Source organism: Saimiri boliviensis, chromosome 1 (genome assembly GCF_048565385.1).
Source record: "Saimiri boliviensis isolate mSaiBol1 chromosome 1, mSaiBol1.pri, whole genome shotgun sequence".
Taxonomy (NCBI): Eukaryota; Metazoa; Chordata; class Mammalia; order Primates; family Cebidae; genus Saimiri; species Saimiri boliviensis.
In genome coordinates, this window is record NC_133449.1 from 258,041,768 (window position 1) to 258,053,775 (window position 12,008).

Consider the following 12,008-nt stretch of genomic DNA (forward strand, 5'->3'; position numbering starts at 1 on the left):
AACAGCCAGGCAAGAATTTATGATTGGGGACATATGAATCTATCCCTGTACCAAAAAGGCAACATAAAACACAAACTACTAAAAAAAAATTAAGTATTGACTTCAAACTTTATAGCCATGCAAAATTCAGTTAATAAGAATGACAGCAAATATTTTCTCACATTTATCTGATCATATAGTCTTACTTAGAGTCTTGAGTTTTGGACATCATTTTTTATTTTTGGGCATTTTCTTTGAAAGACCATGATTTTAAACAATTTATTCAAGAAAAATATGTTTTCAGTGTGCCACTATGTGCCTAGCATCTCATGGGAGATGTTAAAAGGGCTAAGACAAAAGTTTTGCTCTCAAAGAGCTTCCTTCCGGTCTGGAGCAGGAAACGTAAGTGAAGAAGTAATGGCAATATAACATAGATAAGTACTATAATAAAGGGAGAAATTGCTGTGATATCACAGACGAGTGGGAAGTTAACTCTGCCAAGGCAAGGGAAAGGGTGGGTAAGGCTAAGATACATAAAAGGGAGGATAAGTAACATTTTTCCAGACAGTCAAGGTGTGGAAAGAAATTGTAGATAAAGGAGCACAAGGGGCCAAATCGTAGAGCCATGATGTGTATGGCAAGTTCCAGAATCAACCAGAGTAAAGTGGGTAAAACATGAAGCCGGTAAGGAAGACTGAAGCAATATTGAGGAACGATAATATCTATGCTACTATATTAAAGCCATTTTTCAATTTTTCATGGTCTTCATATTAATAATAGTATTTCAAACAATGAATTAGTAAAGACAGTACTAAATCAACCTGGTCACTAAATTACAAAAAATAAATGTCAATCAACTTCCTAACTGCTTGATCTGAGCATCTCCTTAAGATGCAGCATGTCACAGAAGTCTATCGTCCTGAGAATCTGGAGACCTGCATATCTCTCTTATAGAATAGATAAATCATGTAACTATACTAAATGTCAGCTTTTTACTCAACAGCAAAATTATGGCCTTGGGTTGATTTTTTTTTTTTTTTTTTTTTTTTTTTTTTGCTTCAAGGTCTCTTGCAGCTCTGAATCAGTTTGTTTCCTACTGAACTGAGTTTCAACCCTAAAAGAAAATCCATTACAAGGAAACTGTTTTTCTAAAAAGGAGAAAGGCAAGTTAAGTGAAAACAGAACGGGCAGGGATTCAGAGGTTAAATGGAGAGCACACTGAATATGAGCTAGAAATGTCAAACTCCTTAAAAGCAAACAACTTCTATAAAATGGCAAATTCTGCTTTTTTTTCACAAGCTTCTTGTAAAAAGTTCTTTGAAGTTAATTTGAAGTGTATTTGCAAATTTCCCTTTCATCTAGATCCATCCATTTATCTACCCATCTCTCCATCATCTATGGCCTCTAAATTCTGTTTGGGGGGATTTTGATAAGCAAGATTGTTAAATGTTAAAAAAAAAAAAAAAAAGGCAACATGATAAGAGAAGGCAACATGATAAGATAAAAGTCACTAGCTTTGGGATCAGATGCACCTGCCTATCTGTCCTGGCTCCATGACTTATCAGTTATGTAGTCTGGGGTAAGCTCTATATCCTGTTTCTAAGTCTCAGTTCCTCAAAATGCCACAATGGGATAAAACTGTTTAAATCCTCTTCTAAGTTAAATAACTTAGAAATAAAAAACAAAAACAAAACAAAACAAAATGCTGAAACCACCTCATGGAGTTGCAGTGAGGAATACAGCGAACAGGCTATATAATGTGCTAGCATATGCCTCACAGAATGGGTGGGCACTCAATACATACTAATTGTCTTGTGATTCGTAATCATGTCTGCATCATGTGCCTTCTATGGTGCTGTGTTAGTCTCTTGCCCAAGTTGTGATAACCCTCTTCTTTAAATAAGGCCTGGTTTGGGGGTCTGTAAAAGTAACTTTAAAAGTTGAAATTTCAAAAAGAGTTGAAATCTAAAAATATTGATAAATTTTAGGTAAACCGAAAAGCTCTTTCTACTGCCTTTCCTTTTTTTACCCAAAATAAATAAATAAAATAAAATCACACAAAATACAGATATTTATACTTACATCGATTTTAGTGCCCTGCCTGTGAGACACATATATATTGATCTGGGTATTCCTCCATCTTACCTAGATGTGAACAAGATTGTTTTCACATTTGGGTATTTATTTCAAAGAAGGAATATATTTTAACATGACTTTTTAATTTTTTATGATTATTATGGTTACATAGTTTATGGAGTACATGTGTTATTTTGACACAAGCATATCATGTCTAAAGATTAAATCAGGGTAATTGGGATACATATCACCTCAAGTATTACTTCTTTGTGGTAAGAATATTCCAGTTCCACTCTTTTAGTTATTTTGAAATACACCATAATAAATTATTAACTGTAGTTGCCCTATTGTGCTACTGAACACTAGATTTTATTTCTTCTATCTAACACTATTTTTGTACTCAGTAACCATTGACTCTTCATTCCTGCCTTCCCACTACCCTTTCTGGCCTCTGGTAACCATCATTCTACTCTCTATCATCATGAGTTCAACTTTTATTTTTTTAGCTCCTACATATGAGTCTCTCTGTGCTGACTTATTTGATTTAACATAATTTTTTTTTTCAATTTGGATATTCCATCCATCTATTTGGGGATAAAAAGGTAAATAATAGAAACTTCAGGCTAATAAGGCCCTAGCATGGGGCCGTAAAAATCATAGACACTGACAGAAATTATTATTATACTGATACATTTACAGTTATATTGATACTGTACAAGTCTACCTTCTGTAGAGCATTTCATTCGTGAGCAATTAATACTAATTTGGAAGACATTATTCTTCTAGTTTCATGTGTGGAAATGATTGAATCAACTCAATTATCTGAACAATTACCTGAAACACATATGTGTAATCTTAAAAGGTGACCATCCAAAACGACTTATATATTTTAAGAAAAATGGTTTCAGATATGTTTGAGTAATCAGTATGTCCAAGGCACCATGAGGGAAGCACGAAAGTATAAGACCCGGACACTAACTTAAGAACTTGTAATCCAGTAGGAAAAATAAAATTTTACTGAAGGGCAGTACAAGACAGCACAGTAAGAACACAGAGCACATGAGAGGACTTGGTAATCAATGCTATGGGAGAGCAGAAAGGAGGGATCTTGTCAGGCTCTATGATCAAGACAGTCTTCACAAATGTAATAGGGCTTGAAGAGTTCAAAATGATGGGTAAGATTTTGACAGATGGTGAGGAGGGAAAGTGGTAAGCAATACAGGTGAACAGGACCGTAGAAACTCTTTCATGACCTGTGTGGAGCTCTGTAAATTATCAAAGAAATTTACATCTATCTCCAGGGAAGCCTATTCATCAACTCTTGGAGTTCTCAATATATAATCTTGTCAAATGGAACTTGGGACAGTGCCAAGCATTTGTGAGGACTTAACTATGGTGATTAACAGTTTATACATTTTATACCCAGGAATATTAAGACAAAATGTAGTTTTCTATCATGCGTGAAAATATCTTATCTGGATATTTATACACTGATTTAGAAAAAATAATTTTTTTTTCTGTTTATGAAAAAGGAGCAGAAACTTGGCATCATCTAAGGGACATATACAATATTTGCTAAGATTTTTCTTCAGATTCTGCATATGCTTAAAATCAAATGAACATGTTGTTCTGAAACTTTTTTTATCTTTTCTCCTTTCTCACCCAATTTTTCCTAACGACTACTATTTGCAGATATTGCAATGCACTAACATTAGAGGATGTTCATAGGAATGTGGTTTCTTCCAAATGACCTAAAAAAGGTTTTCTTTACAAATAAATATGCACTTCAAAGAAACTTGTTTAAAATCTTCTCTTAAATAACAATCTCTTTCGCTTTAACTTATGTCAAGTTGACATCAAAAGTGTAAGATTACTGAATTGTTTTTTTCTGTTTGGAGTAACTCAGCTAACAGTCACCAATATAGTTCATTTCAAAGACTCATGAGACAAATAGGAGATCTATTTAGGCTATTTTGCTCTTCCAAGGACAATCTGAGGGAATCTTGCCCATGGATAATGGGCAGTGTCTATATAAGACAATGTCCCTGTAACTTGAGGGCAGGAAAATGAGTGTGCCCATGCTGAAATAATCCATCTGTAACCTGCTGTTTTAATTACTGGGAACTGCAGTACAAATGGTACAAATAACATAATGTTATAGGTAAGAGGAGAAAAATTATCTTAACTGACCTTGGTATAATTTCTCTCTCCTAAAATAAATGAAGTATACTTATTTTCACAGACAGTATTAACTCAATAGTTTTTTTCTCAGAAATAAACAATAGTAAACAGTGAGTAGTGAACAATGTCATAATAAGAAAGCTTAAAAACAAGTCATTTAACAGACCGTAGTTATTTATAATACAGATATTTTTATTTCTTCTGCTCATTGTATTTTCTTTATGGTGTCTATGTTTACTCAATTTTTCCTTTATCTAACCAAAAAAATTCCTGTACATATTCCTTTTTTATTCATTGCACACCTAATCTAAAATTTCTATCTCCAATTTTTATGTTTGTTATAAAAGTTTAATACATAACATACCTTGTTACACCATTGCCCAACAAGAACAACTGATAAATAATAATGTGATATAGACCAATAAAATTGTGCTAAATAGCATCACATACAATCAGGGGTTGGCAAACTTTTTCTGGACAAAGCCAGAGGATGAATATTTTGGACTTTGTGGATGATACAGTCTCTGTCCTCAAGAGAAGGGAGAGAATGAAAAAAGCCCATGAGAAAGAAAAAATAGAAGCTAATTAAAAAATAACAATTTTGCAATTCTTTTTCAGCTCATTGCATAAATTTACTTTTTAAATTTTGTTTGGATTCTGATTAGAGAACTACTATTTATTTTCATAGGGTTAATGATTAAAATAACAAATAAGAATTATGGGCTGGGAGCGATGGCACATACCTGTAATCTCAGCACTTTGGGAGGCCGAAGTGGGTGGATCACGAGCTCAGGAGTTTGAAACCAGCCTGGCCAAGATGGTGAAACCCTGGCCCTACTAAAAATACAAAAATTAGCCAGGCACAGTGGCAGGCACCTGTAATTCCAGCTACATGGGAGGCTGAGGCAGGAAAATCACTTGAACCTAGGAGGCAGGGGTTCCAGTGAGCTGAGATGGCGCCACTGCATTTTAGCCTGGGTGACAGAACAATACTTTTTTTTTTTAAAAAAAGGAATTACCATTTCAACATTAGCCCTTTCCTCTCTCTTAAAATGAAACAGTCAAGGATGTACTTCCTGAATTCATTCTGCATGAAGCAAGCAAGTCAGCTTGCATTACAGGTACAGTAGGCACATGTCTCCATCCACTTCCCATCATTTTCTAATATTCTCTCTCCTCCATGAAACATTCACCTGCCCAACTGCGTGAATGCTTTGTTGTCTCTCAGCATCTCATTCTTGGGTGAGCTCTTTGGTGAAATGTTCTGATTCTCCCTAAGTTAGGAAGTTACTCACTGAGTTCCCACAGCCCACGTGATTATCATCTTCCTAATGTGGTACTTATAAAGTCGAATTGCAATATTTTTTGTCTTTTTTCTTGCAGTAAACTGAATTTCTTCAGGTGTGATTGCAATTTTTACATATTCCATCACTTGGTAAAATAGCAAACACATAGTAGGCCCTCCATAAGTATTGAATTAAGTAAGTAACATAAAAATAAAAAGTACTAATGAAATCAGATTGCTATTACTAAAATTATTATGCATATTATTGTAGGTTCTATTAACAGTTCATCTAAAGTCCTTTAATGTTTTTTTTTATGTCTAACTGAAACTGTTCTTCCAAGCTGATAGAAAATCTTTGGTTGCCTTTTCTTCACCTTAGTTTAGGATAAGTCAAAGGAATTAGCCCACATTTTCTCCTAAGCTTTAAATTTCAAAGCAAAATTAGGATATTTTGTACATACATACAATATGTTTATAATCTACACACACAGTATATTCATTAACTTTATGTAAATGGTAGTGGATTTCCACTTCTATGTAATATTTATAAGTTTTTAAAATCATTACAATTAGCATTAGAAGCTTCCCAATATAAACTAAAATAATGAAGTAATAATTTAAAATAAAATATAAAATTATACATTATAACTGTTCTGTATTTTGAGGGTTGGTTCTGCATTGTTTGGGGGTTTTGTTGTTTTTTGTTTGTTTTCATTGAACAAAATCTAACTAGCAGAAATGTTTTGTATTAAGACTACAGAACATTCATAGCGTACTTACTTAAGCTCTTAAGCAAATTACTTGCTAAGAATTTCTGTCAGCTTAGCTGGAGATGTTTTCCTCCTTTTCAGCCAGCAGAGATGCTGCTATTATAGGTCTTTTGAAGACCTCTGGTGGTAAAAAGTAAGCATTGTTCACTTCATGCTTCACAATTTATGAAGTTACATTTTTCTTGCACATTTTATTCTTATCTTTAATTACTGCTTTGCATAGAAGCAGTTGACAAACCAATAAAGCTTGTCAAGATACGTAATTTTGTTCTAATAATTACTTGAGTATTAAACTTTCAACTATTAACTGAGCAAACAACTAAAGCAGCATTATCAACACCCAAGCAATTGGGCATAATAATGATACTCTACCAATTGAGACATCTTCAAAATTTGAAGATCTGGCATATAAAGAAAGCAAATTTACTTTATATTGTTTCTGAGTATAGAAGTTTTACCAGAAAATGAGACAGTTTTCCATTTCAACAGTTTTCCATTTCCAATGCTCTCTGACAAATAGAGAAATGAATATTCACAAGATTGAACTTTTAAGCTCTGGCTGAATATCCATTTATCAAGCAAGCTCTAAAAGGGATGTTTACACTTGACAAAGTAACCTCTGCAAATCTTCCTACTTCAGCATTTGAGAATTTTTTGTCTATAATTTATCTTATCATTGCAAAAAAATTTACATTAACAGCTTTCCATTTACATGAGCCTTAGTTTGTTTTACATATAAACGTAGACAAGTTCCCTTCTCTCTCTGCGACTAAATTGCCACCTATGCAGAAATGAAGGAGTCATTGACTGAAATGCTGAGCATTAGAAACTGGTAACAATGCAATATTCATTGAACTTGGTTTTGAGTTCCAACTCTGGCACAATTTGAGTGATACATAGGGAAAGTTACTTAACTTTCCTGAGGTTCAAATAAATTGTCTACAAAACGGGAGACCTCTCCGAGCCCAAATACTTTTTTAGTGTTTCCATTCCTTCAAGTTGTTGTTGTTCAGACAACAACAACTGCAAACATAGGAAATGCTCTAAATACTTGTTATTTAATTACTTGAGTTTATCACTGAAGTCCATTTTCCTGTAATTTTTGTCCTTTAGCATGAGTAACACTTAGAAGACAAGTGTCTTCTTTTGACATATCTTCAAATACTTAAAAATGGCTTATCCTTTCCCTAGAGTTAACCAAACTTTATTCAACTCTATCCATATGACATGGTTTCGTGTTTTCTCACTTTTCTCACCATTTTCTTATGAGTGTTCCCTTGTAGGGCTGGTACAGATTTAAAATAGAGCATGCTGCAAGATGGAAGCGTATTAGAGTTAGTAAAGTAGGCTGTGAGCTTTCTTCCCTAACAGCCTTAAAACTTCATCCACCCTGAATGGCCCAGCCAAATGGAGAAGATAAAAATATAGGGATCTTTACACTTGATAAAGTAATCTCTGCAGATCTCTTAAAATTCACTCCAGCCTCACAATACAATTGCATAAATCTTCCATGTAGAGGCCCCACTACTACAATCTGAATTAAGAGAAACAACTTAGGTCATAAATGAAAAATGAATGTGCCAATTCACTTCAAACATTCTCAGTGACCTGGAAAACTTGTAAAGTTCTTTTTATAGAAAACTAAATTGTCCAAAGTTTTTCTGACTTAGAAGTTTCTGGTAAAGGAAATAAAAAGAGATATTCTTATCACTTTGTATAGAAATTATAACCCTGTATGCACAGCATTTTACTATATCTATGTTTAGTTTGGATATTTTTGATTTCACTATTATTGATACATAAATTCTCTCCATCAAACTAAAAATTAGATGTTAACATCACAATTTTAATTTTATGATACAGACATCATTAATAAATAGGCAATTACAAAACACAGGCTACAACTAGACTATAAGACAAGATCTTACAGATTATAATCAAGAAGGAGCCATGGGTTATTTGGGTGGAATAGTTAGACCATCCAGGCAAGATTGTGCTATCTGTATGACTATTTCCTGGAAATAGTCATTGGTGCCACATTAAAAAAAAAAGTGTTATATTAATGTCTTCCCCAAAAAGCTAATAGACAAATCAATTAATGTACATATTAAAAACCTTCATTGTTGTATTAAAAACCAGGTAGTTGATATATTTAGGACTGTGTCTTGAGCCCTCACTACAAGAAAGACAACAGATATGGAGTAGAGCTTGAACTTAAAAAACTTAGTTTGAGAAAAGTGAACTTCCTGTGTTTCAGTTGCCTCATTTGTAAAATTGGGTGATAAACATACTTGCCTTGCAGAATTCCTGTGAAGATTAAAAGACAACATATGCAAGCATCTCATACCTTAGTAAATATTAGTCTACACCCCTTCTATCACTTTCCCCAACTAGAAAGCACCCCATGGAATTATTTATCTTAAGGTTGGTTCAAAGTTTGGACCAGCAAACACCAGTTCAGTTTGGCTTTCTCAGCCCTGGAGGAAAACACCTCTGTGCCTTCTAGCTTCCTAAGTTGGTTTAGGAGTGCTGTGCCTCATGGCTTTCTGGTTTCTTCTTTACCAGATAGCTCTGGACTGTGGTTATTCTCCTAGAGGAGTGAGCATCCAAGAAATATTTCTTTGTGTCGCCAAGCTCCACCTTCCGATATATAAGCTGTTCCCACTTTAAGGCTGCGTGTCTGGACTTGGCCTTGCAGCTCCCAGGCCCCAGGGGCTACTCCTCTGAAAATGGGGAGGAAGGCTCTTGGTACCTTTGGTACAGTTTTCAGCTGAGCTTCTCTTCCCTAATCCATGTCATCTATGACTTGCTTATAACTTCTGGAGCAGTGTTTCCCAAACTCTATGGATTATTAGAATATCTGAAGATCTACTTAGAAGTGAAGATTCCCAAGACCTTTTCCTACATGTTTTCCCATAGTAGGTCAGGGGTAAATCTTAGTGATCTGATCTGATTAGCAGTGGTCCTCAGTGAGACGTATGATTAGCAAGTTTGTGAATCATTACTCTAGAGAAGTATTTTTCAAAATATTTCTGTTGAATAACCTACAGAAATATTTGTATCAGCCTAGGAACTTATTACAAATTCAGGTGCCTAAACTCATCCCATGAAATTCTCTGAGCTTCGTAACTGGGAATCATGCCAGTCTTGCTAAGCCGATATTCTCAGTGCCTGAAAGAGTGCTTTTCACAGGAGTAGAAGAGTAGACAAGAGTCTATTCTAACACTCAATGTCAGAGATAATGGTAGCTGGTAGTAACAATGTAAGACACAGTAGAAATGGCAAGAAGTGAAAAGATTTTGCTATGCTTTATAAATATATAAATAAAATATTTGATTTTGTTTTAAATATTTAAATAATTTTTCTTCCATCACATTAACATCAATGGTAGATGCCCTCTTCCTTTCATTTTCCCAATTGTGGAAGATATTTTACAAGTGAAATTTCATTTTATTATTCATTTTTCAAAATAAAGTTATACTCAGAATCATAAATAACATAAAAAGCAAAAAGAATCTGTTACCACAATTGGGTAGTATTTACAAGAATCAGCTGCTATAAACAAATCACATATCATAGCTATAAAGACTTAAGTAAATCTCATTAAAAGTAGTCTATAAATGATAAATCTTAGAATAGTACATGTTCCAGTTTCACAGAGGAGAAATAAATATTTTTAATGATCAAAAAACATGTAGAAGTAGGCAGATTTTTAAAGTAGAATAAATAGCATCATTTAAAAATTACTATCACTTACTTGTATCCCTTCAAAATTAGCATTTCATTACACAATTAGAGATTGTCTTTTCTATTAAGTAAATAAAATGATTCAGGAATGAATATAGGCATTTTGTTATTGTGATATAGCACTCAATGTTAAAAAATTAATATTTTAAAATGTAAAGGTCTTGATAAAAATGTTTCTGGTAAGATGTTTTACCAAAAAAAAAAAAAAAAAAAAAACAGACAAAACCGTCCATTTAGAAAGATGAATGCAACTGTTAGAGCCAAATTCTTTTTATGGCTTCAGCTTTCAGCTTCATAGTTTGGATTATTATGTCTAATAAAAATGAATCACATGAATCACTTATTGTGTGATGGGTGCTAAACATTGCTAACAAAACTATAGGTTTAAATTGATTAGACTGAGGTTTGAAAATATGTATACCTCATCCACTGAGACTACATTAGTGAGATTCTGCAGTGGAATGTCATCATTATCAGCACCATTACCTTTATTAATACCTTTTAGTCCAAAGAACCAGATTATCATAGGCATACCTGTTTTGGAATGAAGTTACTACACTTTTCCCATTTACTCAAAATTAAGTCTTTATTAAAATAGCTAAACATTAATATTTCTAATATTCAATTCGAATTATTATAAACATTGTGTGACTTGAGAAGACATGATGGAAAGCAAGATTTTCTTAATGTAAAATTTGAAATAAAATAGGTATTCTTTTAATTAATCCAGAAAAACACTTTAATAGAACATACTACATTTCAAGGATCACACAAAGTTGGCAAAACATCTCTTATCCTAATTTTCAGATGAGACAGCAGAAGTTCAGAGAAGTTTGGTGTCTAGACAGAGATGAAACAGTTAGTGAGGGGAAGGGCTAGAATTTGCACCCAGATCTTCTGGCTTCAAAATCATAAGATTATATTTCAGGGGAAAATCCATAGTAGGCTACTACAGAGGTGTTGAAAAGAAAACATATAGATTCACAATCCAATTATTACATAGTCTGTGTATGTCTTGTTATATGTCTTAATTTAGTAAGCTTCAGGGATTCTAATAGCCTCACAAAAGGTTTAATACCTGCAGCTCCTTTTTTTGTATGTTCAATATTTAATTTTATACCATGAACTAGAGCTACCCAAGAGAACTGTCTATGAAGATAAAAATGTTATATATCTGCATCATTCAGAATGGTAGCTAATAGACCCAACTGGCTATTGAGAACTTTAAATGTGACTAAGAAGTCTAACAAACTAAACTTTCAATGTTATTTAATTTTGAATAATTTTAATTTAAATTGCCACATGTGTCTAATGGATTGTATATTGGATGGTGCAGCTGTAGACAATATAGCATTATACCTGTATGTTTTGAGATCTGTTTCTTCTAAAACACAGCAAATGGAAAATACACATGTAAAAAAGTGAAAAATTAAACAACTGAGAAATAGAATAAGATGATTATCTCTAGCACAGTAACAGCAGAACTATAAACACAGGCCAGCGAAACTTGGTGTCTAGAGTCGACTGGGAATTCCCAACTCATGAAATGACAGAAACGATCCATGGAAAAGTGATCCATGCCAGGTTGGTTAATAAGACAAATTTCATCATACTGAAGGTTTTGGCAGCTCTCCCAGGTTGTGTCCAAACTCTGCCTGAGGTTAAGGCTTCTGGTGAACAAGAGAAGCAAGGACATAGTCCAGCGGCCAGGATGTGGGCCATATTATGAACTAACTTAGTGACTAGATTTTTCCTGTCATCAGTATCTCTGAGACACCAGAGTCCAGAGTTACAAATAAGACTTGGTTAGCTATCATTTGGAAGTTCTGCTGAAGTGTTTGGGTAGAGGCAATTTTAAAACTGCTGATGAAAAGTGGGTAAAGCCATGTGAGATAAAAATAAAAACTCTCATTTAACACAAGTTATAAATAATAGGCAGATAGCCTACAACATTAAAAAAATCATCTGGG